Source organism: Canis lupus, chromosome 7, assembly GCF_003254725.2.
Source record: "Canis lupus dingo isolate Sandy chromosome 7, ASM325472v2, whole genome shotgun sequence".
In the NCBI taxonomy this organism is placed as follows: domain Eukaryota; kingdom Metazoa; phylum Chordata; class Mammalia; order Carnivora; family Canidae; genus Canis; species Canis lupus.
In genome coordinates, this window is record NC_064249.1 from 8,785,041 (window position 1) to 8,806,758 (window position 21,718).

At 45.2% G+C, this 21,718-nt stretch overlaps 1 protein-coding gene across 7 annotated transcripts in view; it reads left to right on the plus strand.

Annotated features, from left to right (window-relative positions):
- Positions 1-21,718, plus strand: part of HHAT (hedgehog acyltransferase) — a 340,597-nt gene that overhangs the window by 172,492 nt on the left and 146,387 nt on the right. The window lies entirely within an intron of this gene.

A 21,718-nucleotide genomic window follows, 5' to 3' on the forward strand; every position in this document is an offset into this window, starting at 1 on the left:
CTTGGACAAACTTACTCCAAGTGCTGGGCTACTGGAAAGACAAATAGAAAAGTGAAGAGTGTCAGCTTATATTCGTACATTAAACAACCCACTTAACCAATTTTCCCTTCATTGAATTTCAGCTTTTAAAGTTGAATCTACTGGTTGTTTTATAGTCATGCAGCTCCAACCTTGTTCATAATTGGAAGAGATTACAGATGGCAGTTTATATCCTAGTTTATTGGTGATTTTACCAGAGTTGGCTTATGGGGCATATTAATTCCAAATATCTATTAAATCAAACAGAGGTTAAATGAAAATATACCAAAATATTAACAGGGCTGGTAAAAACTTGCATGATATTTTTTCTGCTATCAACTTTGCTGTATCTTTTGGATTTTTTTTTCTTATTGACCCTGTACTATTCTAATAACAGTGAAAACTGGTTAAAAAAACCTTTGTCAAAAATATATGTGAGAAGCAATAACAGTTGCTGAAGGACTGTAAGTTAGTGATTACAAGGAAGCTAGAAGTTAAATAGAGTGATTTGCTTTCTGCAAATATGAAACTTGAAATGCTAATTCTAAGACTCTGCTAATAAACAACCTGTAGGGATGTCTGGGTGGCTCGGTGGTTGAGCATCTGCCTCCCAGAGTGTGATCCTGGAGTCCCAGGATCAAGTCCCACCCAAATCAAGTTGCCTTCAGGGAGTCTGCTTCTTTCTGCCCCCCCCCCCCCCCGTGTCTCTCATGAATAAATGAATAAAATCTTTAAAAAAACAACCACCTGTAAAGCACGTGTGACTTCTGGTATTGTGGTTCAGCTCTATACAATGCATGACCATCTTTCTGTGGGTAAGATGCTGTGTGAAGGGAAATGTACATCACTGGCATCAGCTTTATCCCAAACCCACAATTCTTCTGAGCTGCATCACATACAGTGGTGTTCCAGGAAAGGCCATGCATACCTTGTCATTTCTCCAGGGCCTCATCCAAGGCTCTGCCCTGAAATCTTTTTGGCTTACCCTAGACCCAAGGAATATGGATTTTCCTGGCTTTCTCCAGGATATCACACATAAATGGTAGTGTGTTAACCGCTGCCCTTGACACATTAAGGGTAAATGCATTTTAGCAGGACGGATAAAAGACCAGCGTTCACCAAAGAGGCAGACATGAGGATTCCTTATGTAAACTGATGAGAGAAAACTGGGTGGCTATAGCTCAGCGAGTGGTTTGGATTTTTGAATTAATGTCTCTGGTATGTTGTACTGCTTCCACGCCACTGTTCACAGAATTACTTGTGGCAGATCCAAGTCTGTCTTTATTTTTTCTAGCAACTTTCTTGAGGGCAGGGAACACGTCTTAGTCACCTTACGGTGATTAAATTGTATGGAATCAACCTTCAACAAATATTTGTGGTTGGAGTGAATGAACAAAATGAGGCAGAAAAGACGAGGGCAAGGATTAATAAGCTGTTCGGTCACTTATTCAACAAATAATTATGAAGCTTGTCGTGTGCCGCTTACTTGGATATGTCTGGGAATACCACTGTGAGAAAAACAGGCATTTGATTTAAAGCTTTCCGTGAGGGGGCACCTAGTGGCTCAGTGGCTGTGCGTCTGCCTTCGGCTCAGGTCGTGATCCTGGGGTCCTGGGATCCAGGTCTGCATCGGGTTCCCTGCAAGGAGCCTGCTTCTCTCTCTGCCTATATCTCAGCCTTTCTCTCTGTGTGTCTCATGAATAAATAAAATCTTTAAAAAATAAATTAAAAAAATAAAGCTTTCCCTGAGCTTATCACTTGCCAGGCTTGTGGTGTGAGAGACCTGAAGTGGGGAGTAGAGGTGGTCTGCCTCTGGGACTCCTCCTCCCTTTGTGGTTGGAGCCCCCCGTCTTCTGGGCTCCAGCCATATCTCCTTTGTGGGATAGGGATGAAGGAAAGGGGGTGGCTGGGTGCCTTTAATGTAAGTGGTGCAGGAAATGCCCTTGTTCTGGCAGGAGGCCCTTTTGGGTGGGTACTGGTGAGCTGCTCTAACTAGTCACTTAGTCAGTGTTCTGTGAACCAAGTACAACTGGGGGTTAAGGCTTCCTTCTGCCCTGACATCTCTCTGCAATTGTCCTTCTTTGGTCTGGTAGGGACAGAGCAAATCAGCATGTTTGCTGTGTAGCTGGTTGGGGAATGAGGGTCAGCTCCCCTTGACGCAGGCGTGCCCCAGTCTCTGTGACAAGGTCTCTTCGTACTCCCCACCCCCACCCCCATACATGACAACACTCTGCCCTTAGCCAAGAACGGGAAGGCTCTGAGTGCCTTCCTCTGCTCTCCTCCCAATTTGGCAGGTGGGGGGCTGGCGATGTGTGGGGGAGGCAGTTTCTGGGAGCAGTCGGTTCTCCCTCCCCTAGGGGGTATCACCTCTTTATTTGTAGCTGCCTTTAGAAAATGGGTCCTTTTGGCCCCCAATGTGGGCGGTGCAGCCCGATGGGCACTGCGTGCTGTGTCCCCCGGGCACCTTAGTGAGAACTGCTGCACCTGCACGGTGACCCTGACACCAGGTTGAAGCAGGGGGTTCAGGCACCCCATGAGGGGCGGATGACGGCATGACAGCTACACCTCCTTCGAGAAGGTAAGCTGTGAAGGGGACCAAAGACAGGCCAGGCAGCTGGTGGAGAGGGTGGTTTGGGGATTTTTTTTTTTTTTTTTTTTCCTTTTTAATTGGAGGAACTCTTGTATTTAGCCACCAGAAGGTGTCAAGTGCCCTTTTGACTTAGGGAAAGTGGTTTCAGTTGTGAGCAGAGAAGCAGCATGTGATTGCCCGGGGAGCAGGGAAGCAGAGGTGGCCCTTTCCTGTGACCCTGTCACCGCAGAGAACCGTAGAGGGCTGGAAGAGTGAGGCGGAGCGGCGTGCATCCTCCTCACCCTGTGTTGGCCAAGAGAAGAAAATATATTCCCTTAGTCAGAGAGGAGGCATTGGAGAAATTGGCATCGATTTTTTTCTTAATTAACTACATTTATTGGCTCCAACGAGCTCTTAACATGTGCTCTGGGTCATCAGGCTGTATTGAATATTTAGCGTTCGGCGTAGGAGAAACTGCAGCGTGCCTGAAATTAATCAGCCCCATCTTTTATGTTGATGGAAGTAACGTCGACTTTTCTGGAATGGCATAAATTTCCGCGAAGCCGGGAGCCCTGTGTGCACTCCCCGCCTGGGCAGCTGTAAGGAGGGGCATGCCTCCTGTTACGTTGTTGGAGTGTTTCTCTGAGCTGTGAGGGCAGGAAGGGGCGGTCCGGTTTGATGAGACGTGAGCACCTTGGGTATTGGTGTTTTATGATGACTGTGGGAAAATCCAGGGACCTCAGTCCTTCCAAATCTCACCAAAATCAAAGGGAAGACTTTGAGGAATCGGTAATCGCCGCTCACTTAAGGAAAGCCTCAGAAGAAGACTCTTGGTTTGGGGTCCTACAAAAGAAAAAGGGGATAAGCGTCCAATCTGGGAAGAGAGATTATGGAAGAAAACAGCTGTTTCATTTGTAGAAAGAGGGTAGTGTGTTTAAGTTTTAGCTTAGTTGAGTTTTGGCAAGAAAGTCAAAATGATTAGTGATGTTTGGTTTGGTCCTTGCTGACCAAGGCATCTTTCATTTTTACCGAGAGTTGTGGCCAGCCCCAGCCCTCCTATGGGGTACACAGTAGAGGCTTTGTACCTGCCCATCTGCCCCTCTCGGAGCTCCTCATGTTGGGGAATCGTTTTAAGTGATACAGAATGTCGTCGTGACTTCAAAAAGAGAACCTGGAGCCATCCCTCTTCTCTGTTGTCTGAAAGATTCAATTTGTCTGTTTTCCTTTTGCAATTTTTGCGTTGCCCTTATGCTTATACATTTAAAAATCAGAAAAATAGCAATTTTCATCTTCTCTGGATTTTTTCTATCTAGCTACCTAATCCATTTCAAATAAGCATTTTTTTTTCTAAATAGCAAAACCAGTTTTCTTCACCATTATTTTCCATTTTTTGTCCTAAAGACCAGGTGTAAGTGCATCAGAGCCACTACTTTTGTCCTAAGGATAACGTCTTGCTGTCCTGTCAGGACTAGCAGAAAACGCAGAGGGTGGGGTCCTGCCAATGATACTTCTCAGGCAAATAGAAAACGTCCCTGAGCCCCTGACGTGGCCCCAAAGCTATCTGAGATCTCCAGAGTTGATAATGGTCGTGAGAAATTCCTTTCTCTAAGTAAACAGATTCTGCTTATAGAATGTGGTTCACTGTAGTGTAGCTGCAATCCTGTAGAAACACTGAAGTTTATATAAAACAGCGTATGCCCACTTGAAGCATTTTGTTCTGGCCAGAGGAAGGTAGACTGGGAAAACTGTTCACTTCTTGTAGTGCATCTTGTTCCAGAGGTTGGTCTGGAGTGTCTTCGAATTGCCAGAGGGCAGCAAACGGCAGAGAGATAACGGTCCAGGGAATTCGGAAATGAGCAAAGCTGCTTTTGGCTTTCCCTTGGTGGCACCCTTTACCCGACCCATTCATAAAACTAGCCCCATAGCGGAAGGGAAGGGTTGTTTGGGCTAAAAAACGTTGGTGTTTGGAGCTCCATGAATCACAGGGTAGTTTTTAACCTCCTTTATTTTGAGTACCACAAAGTCTACCACCACATTTGCTGTAGTTAATTGTAGCCTTCATGGTGTTGATAAAGAAGTCTGCTCACCATCATTTGAAATATGTCTTGGATTCTGTGATGTGTGAAATGTTCAAAAGAGACTGCCTTGCATCTTGAAGAAGGCAAGTAGTCAAATGCAGGATTAATTTAGGCTAAAGGACTCCTTTTCAGAAGAAGGAAGAGAGCTGGGGAGAGGCCTCTTCCTCTCCCCAGCTGGTGGTAAGATGGGGGGTAAGGTGGTAAGAGGTGGTAAGAGCCACCAAGCCTCTTCTGTCCCTGCCTGCTACAAGTTCATCTTCTCTGAGGCCACTGCAGTAGCACAGCATTCTTTTTAAACAGTCCTTTCATTCCAGTTGTGGTTATGTGAAAAACCGGTGGCTAATGAGCTGGGTGGTGTTCTGGTAACAAAGTGCTCTAAATAAAAAGTGAAGAACATGTGAGTGAAGAAAGCCAGATTCCAAAGCAGGCCCCACAGAGGTAGTTGGTGAAAATGCAGGCAGGGAGCTGAAGAGAAGCTATCCTGCTTCCATGGGTCTGTCCCTTCCCTTCCATGGAGCTGTCCCCCATCCCACAAAATTGTCCCCCCCCCTTCCATGGGGCTGTCCTCTCTCCTGTGATGCTTCCTTACTTCCATCATTACTCCTGTGCCCAGTTTCCAAATCCTGGTCAGTCTGTCTCCTTAACATCTTTCACATCACCCTTTCCTCCCTGTGTCTAGAGAAGGGTCCTGCACTTCAGTCTGTACTCCAGCTTCTCCCCTCCTAGAGCTGTGGTGAGGTGTGGTGGTATGAGTAGCTCGGCTCTGGGCCCGGAGACAGTGGGGACCCAGTGAGGGCCCATTTGTCCCTTCTCCTCCCCACCTCACCTCTGGAAGCAGCGTCTTGGCCCATCTCTTCCGCCCTGTGTGACTCCAGAGAGCTCAGCAACCCTTTCCAAGCCCTCCCTTCCTCATCTGTAAAGTGACCGCTTACCTGATGCTGTCACTCCCTACCCAGGACGAGCCTGTGCTTCTGTTCCCTTCTGTCAAAGCCACACCATACCCTGTTGTTCTGGGCCTACTGCATTTGGTCCTCCAGCTGCCTTTCCACCTCATCTCATCATACTTCCCTTTGTGCCACAGCCAACTGGGAACAGATGCGGCCTCCCGTCCCTCCCTGAGGTTCCTGGCTCCTTTCCTTTGCTCCTGTGTTCCGTGCCTGAGTTTTCCCCGCCCCCTCCACAGCCACCTTCTGGCCCTGACCAGTCCAGCTCAATGCTGCCTCCTCCAGGCAGCCTTCCTCTTGCTCCCTCCACAGAATGATTTTCCAAGCTTCCTGGACCTCGGGAATCTGCAGGGTCATTTGACATGGGTGGGCACCAGGAATCAGTGTCATTACTGCATGCCCCCAGTGACCCTTAGGCTCAGGGAAGTTTGAAACCCAAAGCTTTAAACAGAGTTCTTTTTGTGCTTGTCATATTTTCCTCTTCGAGGGCGGATCCAGTTCATGCGTGTATTCCCCACAACACCCCATAGTGTCTAATGTACAGAGGGCCCTCTGAGAGGCCCAAACTCCGTAAGTCCTGGGGATGTATGCACAGCACAGTGACTATAGTCAATAACACTATATTGCAAATTTGAAAGTTAAGAGAATAGTTCTCATCACACAGAAATTTGTAATGAGGTGAGGTGATGATTGTTAACCAGATTTACCATGGTGATTATTTGCAACATACATGTGTATCGGACCTTTTATGTTGTATGCTTGAAATTTAATATAACGTTTGTTAAAAGATACAGAGGCATATGAAAATTTGAAGAGTTTATTTGAGCAAAAATGGAACCAACAGGACAGTATGCAACCTAGCCAGAGAGAAAGGAGCCCTGAGGAGCTGTACAAAATGAGACTTGCATAGGCAGGAGAGAGCGGGAACAAGGAAGTTAAACTAGGCATGAAAGAAAGAAAGAAAGAAAGAAAGAAAGAAAGAAAGAAAGAAAGAAAGAAAGAAAGAAAGAAGAAAGAAAGAAAGAAAGAAAGAAGAAAGAAAGAAAGAAGAAAGAAAGAAAAGAAAAGAAAGAAAATGTTGGTTTTGCAGGATTACTTTGCTTATTTTGCTTTAGGGGGTGGCAGGGGTCTATGGGGCACATTACCTAACTTGCGCTGATCGGGCGATTCCTGACTGACTGGTTTGAGATTCCATTTCTGGAAGAGCGGAAACTGCAATTAACTCTCTGGTTAAGTCTCATTGCGGGTCTTAGCATTGGCAACTCCATTTTGGGCCTGTTGTCTTATTTCTAGTATGTTATATATCAATTATATCTCAGTTTTTAAAAATGTAATGCTTTTCCCATTAAAAAAAAAAAGCAACAGATTGAGAAAGTTTCTTTCCTTCACGACAGGGCTGAAGTCAGTGAGTGACCTAAGGACAGAGAGTGTAGGGTAGGAGCGCTGCCTGAGGACTTGGCACCATTCCTGTTTTTTTTTTTTTTTTTTTTAATGTCTGAATGAATGAATTGTAACTCTCTAACAGGTAGTGGGACCTAGTAACCATCTCCTTATCTTTTCATGTAATCCCATTTCTGCAAGTGACCTAAGCACTCTTCCAGAAGCTGGGAGAAAATGAGTGAGAGAAGGTAGGCAGTGCCCTGCCCTCTGCCCTCACTTGGCTTCCGTTGCACGGGACGGAGACAGGGTAGACAAGCAAACAAGTAAGTGGGTGTGGGGACTCCCATGAGGTGACGGAGGGCAAGGGCCCAGAGCCACTTGTGACAGCGCAGGTAGGGTGGGAAGGGCCTCCTTGAGGCAGCTGGGGACACTGAGCGGAGATGCGAGCGAGGACAAGGAGGCAGCCGGAGCAGGAGAGGATCCGGTGAGGACCAGAAGGGAAGGAAGCCCGCGGGGCTGCGGGCCAGTGGAGTCCAAGGAGGTCTGGAGGCAGAAGCCACAGCCACACTGACAGGAGGATTGGATTCCCTTTTAAATGTCATCAGAGCCACTGGAGGTTTTGAAGGAGGGGAATAACATGATTTGACTTATATTTTTCAAAACTCACTGTGACAGGCTTAGCTGGGCAGTTAGTGAAATTGAGAGTTTTGAACCTCAGCCATCACCATGTGGCGCCACCACAAGCTGGAGCTTGGTGACTGGCCCGTCCTTGCTGGGGGGGGGGGAGGATTCTCTGACGCCCAGCTGCTGTGAAAGCTGCTCTGTTGAATAACAATAACCCTAAACTCTCCTTTAGCCTCCCTCTGTTTGTGTTTCCTTGTATTGTAAAAGGTGCAGCTATGCACGTGGATGTAAAACCCGGGTGAACACTCTAGAAGCCTGGGCCACTGGAGAGCATGGGTCTGGCACTGGGAACTGCCCTCAGGATGGGGGTCTGCAGCCTTCTCCTGGTGACAAGTCATCGTCTGGTCTTGGGAGCTCCCCACAAGCCAGGCCTCTCGCACCTTCCCTGGTACTTCGTCTCCGCCCTCAGAGCCCCTGTTCGCTGCTGCTCCCCTTGCCCACAAGCCGCCCTTAGGGCCCTTAGGACGGGAGCCCTCCCGCACCCACAGCGCTGGCTCCTGCTCTGGGGCTGCCCTCAGCGGAACCCCGACTGCTTTGCTCACAACAGCTCCTGCAGGATGTGTTGGTGTATTCTCTCCTTTGTTGTCAGAAACTGAGCCCCCCTTCCCGGTGTCCCCCAACATGGTCACCGTCCAAGACAGTTTTTCTTATTTATTCTCCAGACTGAAACACTCGGAGCACTTTACAGTCACTTTCTCTCCTTGGTAGAATTTTGGGTTTGGAATGACCTCGACGGTGGTGTCCACATGACGGTGATTTTCAGTTCTTAGAATATTTCTCAGATCTACTCTTGCTTCTGTCCTGCTACCACTTTTGAAGAAAAAGCTTTTTAGAATTACTCATTTTCATGGCTGTGCTATATTAAGTTTGCGAATTAGAAAACCCAGATTAAAAAAAAAAACAAGTAAAAGAAATCCTTCATGCTCTGAGAGTTGAAATGCATAATTCACTTCCTACCATACATAGCTTCTATCAGTACAGATGTTCCAGCAAATAAATGTCTCTTTTAAAAAAATTAAAAAGAGCCACTGGTGAACTAATTGAGAAGATTTGCTACGTAGAGACATTATGGTATCTGAGTCAGGGATGCTACTGAGCAAGACAGGCTGTAAGATCCATGGTCTAAAACTAGTGCAGATGGGTTATTTACTTGACAGGACATTTGTTAAGTAATGACGGTGGTGTAGTGCCTTTTTTTGAATTCTTTCTCTAATTCCTGGGATTTCTCTAATTCCTTCCACACTAGGGGGAAGCCAGAAACCGGCTTTAGATTCCAGATTCAGATTCCCCTTCCCCTTTATTTAGATTCTGATGAGAAGAGGTGTGTGCAGGTAGGACCTGGAATGCATTCTTGTGAGCCTGGCAGCAGTGACATCCAGCTCTGAGAGGCAGAGGTCCAGGCTTGGGGCCCCTGCCCCAGCCCTGGTGATTGGGAGCCGCTCCCCCTAGTCTAGGAGTCTAGTGGTGGGCACAGTAGGATCCCCATTGCGGCGGGGGTAGTGTGATTTGTCAGCAGTTCCTGACTGCATCACCTCCGAGGCTGGCCTTGAGGCTCTCCCTCAGAGATTGTGCAAACTGCCGATCCTTCTCTAATAAATCCCTTTCATAGTAAAACGAATTAGAGTGAGTTCTGTTATTTGCAGCTAAAACACCCGGTAGAGTTACTTATCCAGTGGTGTTTGGGATGTGTAGAGCGGCAGGGGGAGGGCTTTGTCCACAGGCCGCCTTAGTTCCGCACACCAGGGGTACCACTGCAGCTGTCTTTGCATCAGGACAGAAGCAGTGTGTGAAGCGGCCAGGACATTGGATCGGGTGTAGAGGACCACGGCTGTCGTCCACCTTAGTGCTGTCTTGCTGCATTAGCTTCATGCAAGTGTCTTCTATTTGGACCTCAGTGTCCTTATTTGTGAAATGAGAGAATTATACCCGATGAACTCCAACGTCCCTTCCTATCTCAACAGTCTTTGATAAGCAGCTTTGGTGTGTTCAACGTTGGAGGGCCACTTCTGTTGTCCAGATCTGCACTGCCCACTCTAGTAGCTACTGGCCACATTATTTATTGTAAATAAAATATAAATTGATTAAAAGTCAACAGAATTACAAGCTCAGTCCCTTAGTTGCATGAACCACATTTTAAGGGCTCTCTAGCCACGTGTAGCTACTGGCTACCATATTGGGTAGTGCAGAGCGGAGATAGAACATTTCCATCTTCACAGAACATTCTCGTGGCTAAGACTGGTCTAGATGAAAATGCCATTTGTCTACTTCCTTTGTAGAAACACTGTGTGTTCCATTGTATTTCTGCCTGCCTACTTGAATGATTAATATCCACCTTATTAGCATTCAGCTTGCCTCAAGTGGGACTCCTTATTTATCTATCCTTCCCCATGACCCAACCTACTCTTCTCCCTGCCCCTGCCCCACTCCATCTTAGAGAATGCTGCTCTACCCACAACAACCAGGGTTGAAGCTTTGGGGTTATTTTGGAAATGTCCCTCTTCCTCAGACCCCACATCCATTTTGGCTCCTAAATTCCATTAGTTCCTCCTATCAATATTAACTGCACATGTCTTGTTTCCGTCATTCCTCCTCTGTACCCCATAACTGAGGCTCCCCCCTCATCTTTCACTTATCTTCTATTATGAACCTCACCCTTATTTTCTTCCTCCTTCCAGTCTATCGTCTCAGCCCACCCCTAAGGGTATTGAATCAAAATAGCTTAGAAACATAAGGCGGTTTTAATTAGCCCTCTCCTCCCTCAGTCGTCTGTTCAGGGCTTTTCTAGACCTAACAGCGCCATGAGCAGGCTCCTTCAACTTCCTTCTGTTGCCTGAACACAATTCACTCTTTCATTCTCTTCTTTTTCTTCATGTTGGCTCCCTCTTCTTGCATAAGCCCTCTTAGCACCTGGGTTCAGAGGATACCTCTTTTGCAAAGCGCTGCTGACTCCTCTGAAAGAGCTAGATGCCCCCGACCCCCTAGCACTCTCAGTCTTGTCCACCACAGTCAGTGGCTTGGGGCTCAGGCTTAGGCAGCCTGGGTTTGAGAGCTGGTTGTGTCACTGTTGACTCTATGACCAACCCAGCAGCTCTGTGCTTGACTTTTCTCATCTATAAATGGGTAGTAGTAGTAGTAATACCTACTTCATGGGTTTAAATGGAATAATATACATCAAGTGCTTAAAATAATGCTCAGCACAGACTGAACGCTTGATAATTATTAGCTATCATCATCATTATCATCATGCCTCCCCCCCCCGAGGATCAGAACCATGGGCTTGGTTTCTTCTGCATTTTCCTTTGAGCACCTGGGAATAGACGGTGTGCCCATAGGTTGGAAATGGCTGTAGCCCAAACCCAAATCAGCTCTGGCCCTTACTAGTTACGTGGCTTTATCAGCCAGTTATTTAATATTACTGCCTCAGTTTCCCCTCTGTGAAATGCTGCCTTAGGAAGACAGGTACTTCAAAATCTGAGTTAAACCAAGTAAATAAGTAAACACCAGATGGGTGAGATCAATCACTCTAAATGTGTGGGTCCATTAACTTATTTCTCAAAGTCTTAGTATCTACTGTCCCCTACTCAGTGCTTGGAACCCAGTAGTTAGCAGAAGGGACATAATTCCTACTCCAATGGAACTTACGGTTTAGGAGCAGAGGAGAGTTTGTCAGATACCATATGCATGTCTAGAAAAGTAGAGTAGCCAGTAGTGCCAAAAAGAGAAACACATGGTCCTACAAGTGTGTGTCTTAAGGCACCCAATTCAGGGGTGTGGCAGGAGCCAGCCATGGGGAAGGTTCCCCCAGGGGGCAATTCTTGGGTTGAAGGTAGAAGGAAGAGCATACACAAAGCCCTCAGGTGGAGAAGCAGAGCGTTTTCCAGGAGAAAGAACAGAAACAAAGTCCTTGTGGTTGGAGCACAGAGTGAGGCTGGGAAGTTGTCCTGGGCCAGGCCATGCAAGGCCTTCCAGGCCTAGAGTCTAAGCAGTAACCTGGGAATGTGTGACTGAGCAGTTGGCTGGGAAAGTAGCTGTCGTTAGAACCGACATATGCGTGTGTATCCTGGCACGTTCCAAGTCCTCACTGGGACGATGGAGTCGACTTACTGAAGGGAAGAAACTTTCAATAGAAAATGTGTAGTATAGCCTATTAATTTACTAGAGTGGAAGAATCTGTTGTGAGGAATATTATCACCAGTTAATAATACCAACCTTTGCAATGATGTGCATTTTTGTATTAATTAGAGCAGATTTATTTGCATCCAGAAACTTTTACCCAAATGAAAAAAAAAAACAATGACGGTATACTCAGTGGGCGGGGAGCCGGGTATACCCTGAGCTCTGTAGGAATAAGGAGCTGCTGATGTACTAGAGAATAAGTATGATGCCATGAGTCAGTGTAGTGATTTATTTCTCCATCATTTGCTTTGAAGAATTGTCAAAATCCCAGTGCGCTTGTGGATGTTATACTTCAAACATTACTTATGAAGAAGTACAGCCTTGGAACCTTGGTTTTGGTTTCAAGTATTAGTCAATGTTTAAGGCCAAGTTCTGTTGTGGTGAGGATACACACTGTGAAGCTGGTGTGGATCAAACAAAACACTAAAGCAAGCTGTGAGGAATGGGGTCAACCTGCTATGGGCAGGAGCTTACTTGGGCACCAGCCTAGTACCAGGTGGTTGGTGTGTGCTAAGAGTTCTGTAAGATTTGCTTCCTAAGTATCTATTTCCTCAGAGTACAAGTCAAAAAGTTACTTTCTGGATCTCCCTTCCATCTAGGGTCAGAATGTATCCCAGGCCCTGCCTTTTAGGTGCATCTAAGAGGTAACTTTAATTCACAAGACAGAACAAGAGGGATCCCACAGAAGTGTTTCTGGCCAGGGATGGTAGAGAGATGTGCGGCTTCTACATGCAGCCTAGACCAGGGTTCCCGGCATCTGCAGTGCCGGCCGCAGCCCTGCTGGCAGTGGCATCTCCAGAGAAGTCTGGTGGACTAATCGTCTCCTAGTCTGGCCTGATTCACTGGCCCACCCAGATATCCTGTGATCTAATGTTCTTTAAGAAATGCCTTTTCTAAACAAACTAGGGGTGGTGGAAGGGGAGGTGGGTGGGGGGTGGGGGTGACTGGGTAACGGGCACTGAGGGGGGCACTTGATGGGATAAGCACTGGGTGTTATTCTATACGTTGGCAAGTTGAACACCAATAAAAAATAAATTTGTATATATATTTATATTATATATAAAAGAAATATTATATATATAATACATATAATATATACATATAAAAGAAATGCCTCTTCTGCGTAAATTAGCTAGAGTGGATTCTGGTGATTGCAACTAAAAAAAACTGTCACACGATGCAGAGGAGTGTGGTCAGGGCAGTGAGTAGCTCTGTTCTCCCAGCAACTCAGCGCTGAGAAGGGACCCCGGGAATCTCAAGGTCACTGGATAAAGTTCATTTTTTTGGGGTTGTGCCATTAATTCAGATGTTTCTGCTAAAATGTGAGGCCAAAAAACTTGAAAAACCTCAGGTTATATAAAATTGCACACACAAAAACAACAGGCTTTATGGAAAAATAGAGATGGGTAGATTATTCGAAACCTATGTAATGCTGTCCAGGGCACTAAGGAAAACAATAGCAATCCTAATGAGAATCTCAGCACAGCTGGGAAGTCACCTGGAATTCCTAGGAAATAAATATTCCGTTAAGTATCTAATAAAGATTCTACCTTTATGGTAGGAGGGGCCCAGGCTGCTGAGTGCTGGAGGTAAGGGCAAAGGGAGGTGGGCGCGGGTTGGGGGGGGGGGGGCGCTTGGCAGGCAGTATACAACTTGAGCCATGACTGAGACGGTGGCTCTGAGTCCTTGTTTTGTGGTGGTCTTTCCCACAGGATCTTAGGGAAGTGTCCTCTGTGCTTCCAAGAGCATGTGGCTCAACTAGTGGGCCAGTGGGAGAATGGGGCAGGATGAGTGGGAATCTGTTACAGTAATGTAGTTAGCTCGTTAGTGACCTTTGTGTTTGGATGCTTTTACTTGGGGGCTATGAAAAAAATACATATAAACTGATATGATTTCTGTTTTATGTGGACATTGTTCTCCTATTTACCAATTCCATGTGAACCATGATATATAAAGAAGTGCGTGTTATTATAGACGACTGTATTTAAAGTGTTCTGTAAACTTGAAAAGGTGCAGGACGCTTGGCCTGTAGGTAGAAGGACTGTGGGAAAATGATCCCCCAGCACTGATCCAGAGGAGGAGCGCCCGTAGAAGAGTAGACTGTTATCACAGGAGACTACAGAGAGGTGGACTAGCATAGCAGTTAGAAGCACAGGCTGTGGACTAGACCACTGGGTCTGAATTCCTACTCTATTTCATACTAGGTCTGAGCCTTGGTTTTGTCATTTGTAAAGTGGAGATAATAATGATCCTGTCTTAAAATTCATTTAATTAAAAAAAATTTAAAAATTAAAAAAAATGATGACATGTATAATGCATGTAAAACACATAGCTCCCCAAGGGAGGACTTTTGTTGTTGACTTCTCATCCATTTGTCTGTAATACCATCTGCTCAAGGACAAGGAGAGACAACTAACTCAGAAGTAGAACCTCTCATGGGGTCTAACAGGTGCTCAGTCCGTATTTGTCGAATTATATGTTGGCAAATTGAATATAAATTAAAAAATTAGAGAAAAACAAAACAAAACAAAAAACCCCCTGAATCTTAATCTGGTGAGAAATACCCGCATGGACTGCAATCAACACCCTTTCCATCCATCCTACTAAGTCAGTGTGGAAACTGCTTTGTGGCAGAGGCGGGATGATCTTTATTGAGAGGACAGATTCAAAAGCACATTCTGGACTGGCAGCCTGTGAATCCTGGGTGCTTTGGAGTAACATGAAAGGTCAGACCTTGGAAACAGATCCTGAGGAGAAAGGAAGAACAGCTTACTGCCCGCCTGGTTTCAGTTGTGACCAGGCCATTTAAAATAAAAACACTTTAGAATCTGAAAACCCACAGCGTCTGCTTCTAATTGAAAGGTTATTTGCAGACAATATGTTTTTCGTAGAGTGACATTTGTGTTTATTAATACACTGAGTCAATTGCAGTGAAATCCATTTTGTAAATGGAAATAGATAATTATTTTTGAACCTTTTAATCACTTTTAAGCAAAATCATGAACTAGAAAGCATTTAGCTGAGGACGTGCATCTGATTACATCAGCAAATTATTTAGCTGGGATGAGATGCAATCTATATTGTCTCCTTCTGCTCTATTGAAGGATGGTTCCTTACTTTGTCTCTAGGTTCTGTGACATCTTTACTCTCATCTGGTTCTTCAGATAGCCATGATTCTAGTCCTGGCCTTTTCACTTATTTCAGGGCCTTGAGAAAGTCACTAGAAGTTTCTGGGCATTAGTCACTTATCTGTAAAACACCTTATGATTTAAAAGATCTCTTCTAGCCCTGATCCTATATAATGGCGGAATTCTATGACTTGATGAAAGTGGATGGATTCCTGTAAATAGCTGAACAATCCATGAATCCTGGTCTTCCTGGGGCTCCATATCCAAGTTTTAAATATTAGATTTTATGTTTCACTCAGCACCATGCACAGAGCTCCTACTATGCACAGGATATATTAAAGCCAGTGAGGGAACATAAGCGTAAGCAGCTGTTTAATTTTTCGTGGTCTAGCTGGAGAGGGAAAGCAAACACTTAGGACGTATATGATACGTATAAGATCAAGCCAGTCAGAAATGCCAGAGTTCAAGCATTCTGTAATTGTGGAATATGGAAGGAAGGAAGGGTCATACCAGAGAGTCTGGAGAGTGAGACACAGTCCCAAAGATAATATTTATAATTGAATAATGGAACTGGGATTGTACTGTATTTGGTGAGCCAAATGTGGACTATTTTTCATCCTGTTTTTTTTTTTTAATATAGTTGGATGTATCTTTCTCCCTCACTCAATTTATGAGCGCCTTGGACACTTCTCTTTTTACTTTGAGTTTGAAAATCTCGTGACATCTAGGATAGCACTTTGTTTAAGGTAAACATCTTGAATGGCGTAACTCCCCCCCCCCCCCCCCCCCCCCCCCGCCTCCTGATCTCCTGATTCTCCCTGGTTGGCCCGACCAGTGTTCCCGGGCACCTGAACTTGAACATGACTAGGGGAGATAGTCAGATGAGATGGAGGTAAATGGCATAGAGAGCTTGGCTGTGTCTGGTGGGCAGCTCTGCTGTTTGCTTCAGAAGACAGCATCTGTGGCAGTAGCCAACCCGGGGGAAGCCAGTGTGGGTGAAATAGCTGTCTCACTGGAGGTAGCTCTTCGGCTTATGTCTGGAGATAGTCTTTGCACTGTTTAAATAAGTTTTCAGTTACCTCTGAGATCTGAGATTGATAGCCAACCTAAAGCTTCCACCTGCTAAGAGCCTCACAGTCCTGTTGCTGATGCATCTTGCTGGGCAGGCAGGTGAGCAGCAGCCCACCGATCATGTGTTTCAAGTGTACCCATAGGTGTGTTTTTGAGAGCAACGGAATCCAGCTATGCCATCGCTGCTGTCACCTGGGGCACGTTAGAGGGGTTGTGTCATCCTGCCAATGAAGCTACTTGGATAAAATGAAGTTTAGAGATTTTCTCTGATTTGATAACCTTTACTTTCTCTAATGAGTAGTAAGAGCCTGGTAATTTAGTGTCATTAAAATTTGTTAAACTTCTGAGAAATCAGCCCTGACTCTAAGAGCTGCAAATGGGCCTAGCATAAATGAGTCTGTGTTGGCCCCCGGCTGGTTGGTGTGGTGTTACAGTGAAGAATGCTCACCGGTTCCTCACATCACTGTGGGAGACGGGGATGGGAAAACCATTGCTGCTTGTCAACCCCAAAGAGCCTGTGGGAGAACTGGGAGTGTCGGGCTGTGGCACAAAGTGGGAGGACGTCCTCTCACACCTGCTGGCTGCCCCAGCACTAAGCTAAATATGCCGTGATTCGCTGACTGCTCTCCTAGCTGCTCTTCCTGGTCCTGCTGAGCAGACACCTGTGGGCCCAGCCTGGCATTGACTCCTTCCTGCCTCTCTGATGGCTCATGTAGAGCCCAGTGGTTTTTCTTTTCAGACTTCATACTGTGTCATACTGTCCACGGTGCCCTGGTGGATTTGTGCACCTCTGTCATATTTAACTTTGTTGCCTGAGGACACCGAGTGGTGGCTATTCACACTACACAGAGTAGAGATACATGCATTTTTAAATAAGGTCTTGTTGTCTCCTACTTATTTACTTATTTGCATGCTCTTCTTATAAAACAGCCTCCACCTCATAAACCTCCTACTTCCTGTGCACATAAGCAATAAGAGAATTCCTAGAGAAAACCTAGATATATAGGATTTAGATCTACTGATCACATCAGGGCCAACCTGTGTGCAGAATTGTACTGCCTATCTGGCCATTGACAGGGACTCTAGATTGAGTTAAATCCCTCTTTGCTTTCCATGATATACTGAGAGTAGAATGTACTGTTGGATGTCACCCTTCGGTAGAGGTTTGGCTTTACATCCATATTTTCTTAACTAATCTTCCTAACTAGTTGCCTGCTTTTTGTAAGATTGCCTACTTGCATTGGTGTGCCAGGGAGGGGCACAGTGGCCTCTCTGGGGGCAAAACCAAGGGAGACAGGGAATCCTAGCCCTTGGGAGGGCTGCTTCTGTGCATAGAGCTCTGGGCTAGAGGACCTGGCCTCAGATGCCAGCACCTCTGCTGCCTGGCCACATAACTGTCCCCATGTCAGTCTCCATCTCCCCATCTGCCGAAGGAAGACAGTGCCTAAATCACAGGGCTTTCTGAGGAATAGGTTAGACGATCTATGTGGGAGAACTGAGTTCCTTGTAAAGTACTGTATGGCTGGTTACAGGCATGTTGCTCTAACCCGCTGTGCTGTAATTCTGTAGGGGTGGGGGATCCAAAAATGGGGTGATCTTTTTTGCGGATTTCTTAGGTGGGAAAAATAGGCCCTGTTTTCAAGGATGTAGAAGAGACCTAATAGATTAAAAAAAAATAATCTTGTAGTTGATGATTCTCTGGGTATTGGCTGGAATCCCTGTGATTGGGGGAGGGAGAACAGTAGGAGAGGGGAGGCCAGTCAGCTTGGTATACAGATAGCTCTGTCTCCACGTCAGACATCAAACATGGACTGGCCTTTTATAACAGAAACCGCTTTGAGGGGCGCGCTTACTGTTTGTGTGCATGTGTGTACGCGCGTGTGCGTGTGCGTCTCTTTTTTCTGTATCTGGATGAAAAACACAGCAAAGATTTTGGCTGAAAGCTTTTTTGCAGTGGGGGAGAATCCTTGTGGATAGCACACCCATGGATGAATTTCCAAGAGCCAAAAAGCAAAGTAAACAACATTCCAGACCGAACAAAAATAACAAAAGAAAACATGCAAATGTGCTAAAAGCATTAAAAACCGATAGTGGGACCCTCTCAGTTCTGAATTACAGAGGCTGGAGGAGCAGCCTGGGTATGGTCAAGGGTGATCCTAGCAATCGCGCAGCCAGCAGCCTAAGTCAGAGAGCTGCTCCAGAGTGACTTGGAGCATATGCACGTCAGGTCCAGCCGCTTCTTGTCCCTAGTCATCAGAGTGCTGGTCACTAACTGGCTTGGCCATCTTAAAGTGGGGATACGTTTTCTTTAAGAAGTGTTTTCTTCCTTTTAATTGGAGAGACTACTTATTGTGGCGAACATTGCATAATGTGTAGAATCGTTGAATCCCTGTATTATATACCTGAAACTAATCTAACATTGGATGTCAACCATGCCTCAATTTTAAAAAGTACTTTTGAACAACTGACATAGTCAAACCATAGGATATATATTGGCAATTCGAAGACAGACAGATGTCGATTAGCATAACAAGATGCAATATGTATGGAATTCCCTTAACATGATGTGGCAAGTGGTATGTGGAAGTTAAAAGCCAGAAGTAAAATTAATTTGTTTTGGGAGCCCATATAGGAGAGATTATTTCAACCTGGGAAGTCCAGGGAAACTTCATGAAAAAAGTTTGGTCTGAAAAATAACGAGCTATGGCCCAAATATAATTTCTTTCTCCCCCTACTAAATAAATATATATATTTCCTACAAGAAACAAACAATTTCAGAGCTTTAGTGAGTGAATTGCTGAAGCCACTGCTATAAAGTATATAAATAACCATATGCTTGCTCTGGGATGTTTATGTAAACTTAGCCCATTCCAGCACACAGACCACCCCCCCCCCCCCCCCGTAACAATCATCCTTCACTCATGAATCCCAGAGCCCCTGATTTCTCTTGTTTCCTGGTGGTTCACAGTGCCTGCTGGTATCATGAGAATGAGTCTCAGAGCATCTTCCTGGTGCTCCTTCAACACTGTTTGTCTTTTCAGAGAGGATGCACCCAACGCACCCCGGTTTCCCACTGGGGGACACAGCTGTCTGCAGGTTTCATGTGTGGCCATCCCCGTCATGCTGGGTTCAGCACCACAGTCCTGCTGCTGGACTGGGAGCTTTACAGCATCTGCCTGTTAATGGCTATATCGTGTCTGTACTGTATTATCTGCCTCACAGAGGGCAGAAGTGTCCTTTCTCACGTAAGGATTTGTGTATTCTCATCAGAAGGGAGTTAATGTAACTGGCATTCAGGTAACAGGTGTGGCGCTAATGCAGGTGATGAGGAGAGTAGCAAAGCCACCTGTCAAGTCATTCCTCCATGGGCTACTGTTTGAGTTGGACCTTGGCTGTAAAGCAGGAGTTCTCAACCTTGATGCTATGGGCGTGTTGGACAAGACACTTCTTTGTCATGGAAGTGACTTGCTGCCCTATGCAGCATCTCTGGCTTCCACTCACCAAATTAGTACCCTCAGCGGTGACAACCAAAAATGTCTCTGGACAGTGGAGACTGGCCTGGATGGGGGAAGGGGTAAGAATAGCAGCGCAGCACTGAAACAAAATACCATGCCTGGCTTTCAACTGTACATAAAGGAGGATGTGAAAAAGGTGGCCACAGGGCTTCAAGTTTTCAATGATGTCTGTCTGTGGCCTCTGATACAGCCTCACCCAATTGCCCATGATAATGTCTAGAAAACAGTGAAAGAGAGGAACACGATAAACACTGGTAAGGACTAGATTTCGGCCTGTTGTCAGGGTCAGTGAGAAGTTTCATTTAACATAAAGCATGGAACTGGTCTGAGAAAGGCAACAGTGCCCCAAAGCCCCCCACCCCTCCTGTCTACCTTGCCAGTTCAGAAGCGCATGGTCTGTGCCCACGAGAAAAGCAAACTGCCCCCCTCCAGTACATAGCTGTGTTTTGTCTCAGCGCAGCTACTGTGCTCTTCCTCCGTTCATAAGCACCCCTCGTTCTGCACCAATGTGGACCCCCCAAGGTAACAAAGTATGGGGACAGGAACTAGGAGATGCAGGGTCGGCTGTCAGTGGTGCATGTCTGCACTATGTCCTCCACCACGTGCTGCTGGAAGTGAGAATGCCCACAGAAGGGCCCCTGCCAACATGGGGGGGGGGGATTGTTTCGTTGCATCATGTCAGTTACTTAATCAGATGGGCAGGGAAATGGGTAGAAGAAAGTGCTCCCCATCCCCCCACCCCATCCCCAGGAAAGATGAACCACATCACAGAACTCCTGTCAGAAACTTGGAATTGTGCTAGGTGCTGGCACCTCACTTTGTCTTCATGTGTATTGCCTGAGAATGAGATTTGGCTGTTGCTAAAGAAGTCAGAGAACAAAATGAAAAGCCACAAAAAAGAGAACAAAGTGAAAAGCAATAGAGTGTTTCCTTTGCCTTTTTCAATTGAAGAACAATTTTGAGAAACTGTAGTCATTTGAAGTCCTCCTTCATTATTAATTTTACAGAGAGATACTCGGTGGTTCTGAGTGTTTTGTTTTGTTTTGTTTTGTTTTGTAAAAAGATGTATTTTAGGGATCCCTGGGTGGCTCAGCGGTTTGGCACCTGCCTTTGGCCCAGGGTGTGATCCTGGGGTCCTAGGATCGAGTCCCACATCAGGCTCCCTGCGTGGAGCCTGCTTCTCCCTCTGCCTGCATCTCTGCCTTTCTCTCTCTCTGTGTCTCTCATGAATAAATAAAGTCTTTTTTTTTAAAGATGTATTTTAGATGCTCTAAAAAATTTTAGTGATTTTCTTTTCTTCATAATTAGAAGTAGTGATTAGAGTATCTTTTATATTACCTGACATTTTTCCTATATATTTTAGATACTTTGCTTTTCTCATATAGACTTTAATCAGAATGGATTGTGTACCATAATTTACTATTACAGTGCATCATGAGTGTGAATTATTTCCATCATTTAAATCTAATGCCCAGTGTAATATAAAAAAGAAAGCCAAGAGCAATAAACTCTTTGTTGATAGATATCAAGTTGTTGATAGATGCTAAGTCTGAAATACATTTTACTTCATCTAGGGGTTTATGTAGAGAAAGAAGTAGGTTGTAGTCATTGAAAATATTTCTATATCAAATAAAGGGCACATCGTCCCAAATCTCAGAGGAAGAGTAAATCTATAAGGTGATTTATTATAAGAAACAGGAGAAATATTTTTTAAAAATTTTTTTACTCTGCTTACTGTGATATAAAGATGATGCGGTGTAAAAGAAATAGGAGTGCCAAGACATAAATTGAGGATAAGAAGGAAAAGGAATGGAGCTAGGTGAAATAAGAAAAAAGAGTTATTGAGGAAAAATGAGGATAGAGTCACATAATTAAAATCTACTTTGGAGTTCAGCACTGGTACTTTAGAATGATGACTCATATGTGGAAGGCAGTCTTGAGATGTTCTTCCATACTGTAGAAAAAAAACAAGAGATGGTATGATGAGAGAAAATGATAAATGTGAAGAATAACCATATAAGTGTTGAGGTTCCTGAAAATGAAACCAGAGTGGTGAGAGCAGAAGCAATTGAAAACAATAAAATTCAAAAGAAAACTCTTCTGGACTCGAAGAATTAACTGTATTAAAGATAAAATACCAGAAAGGGAACCATAT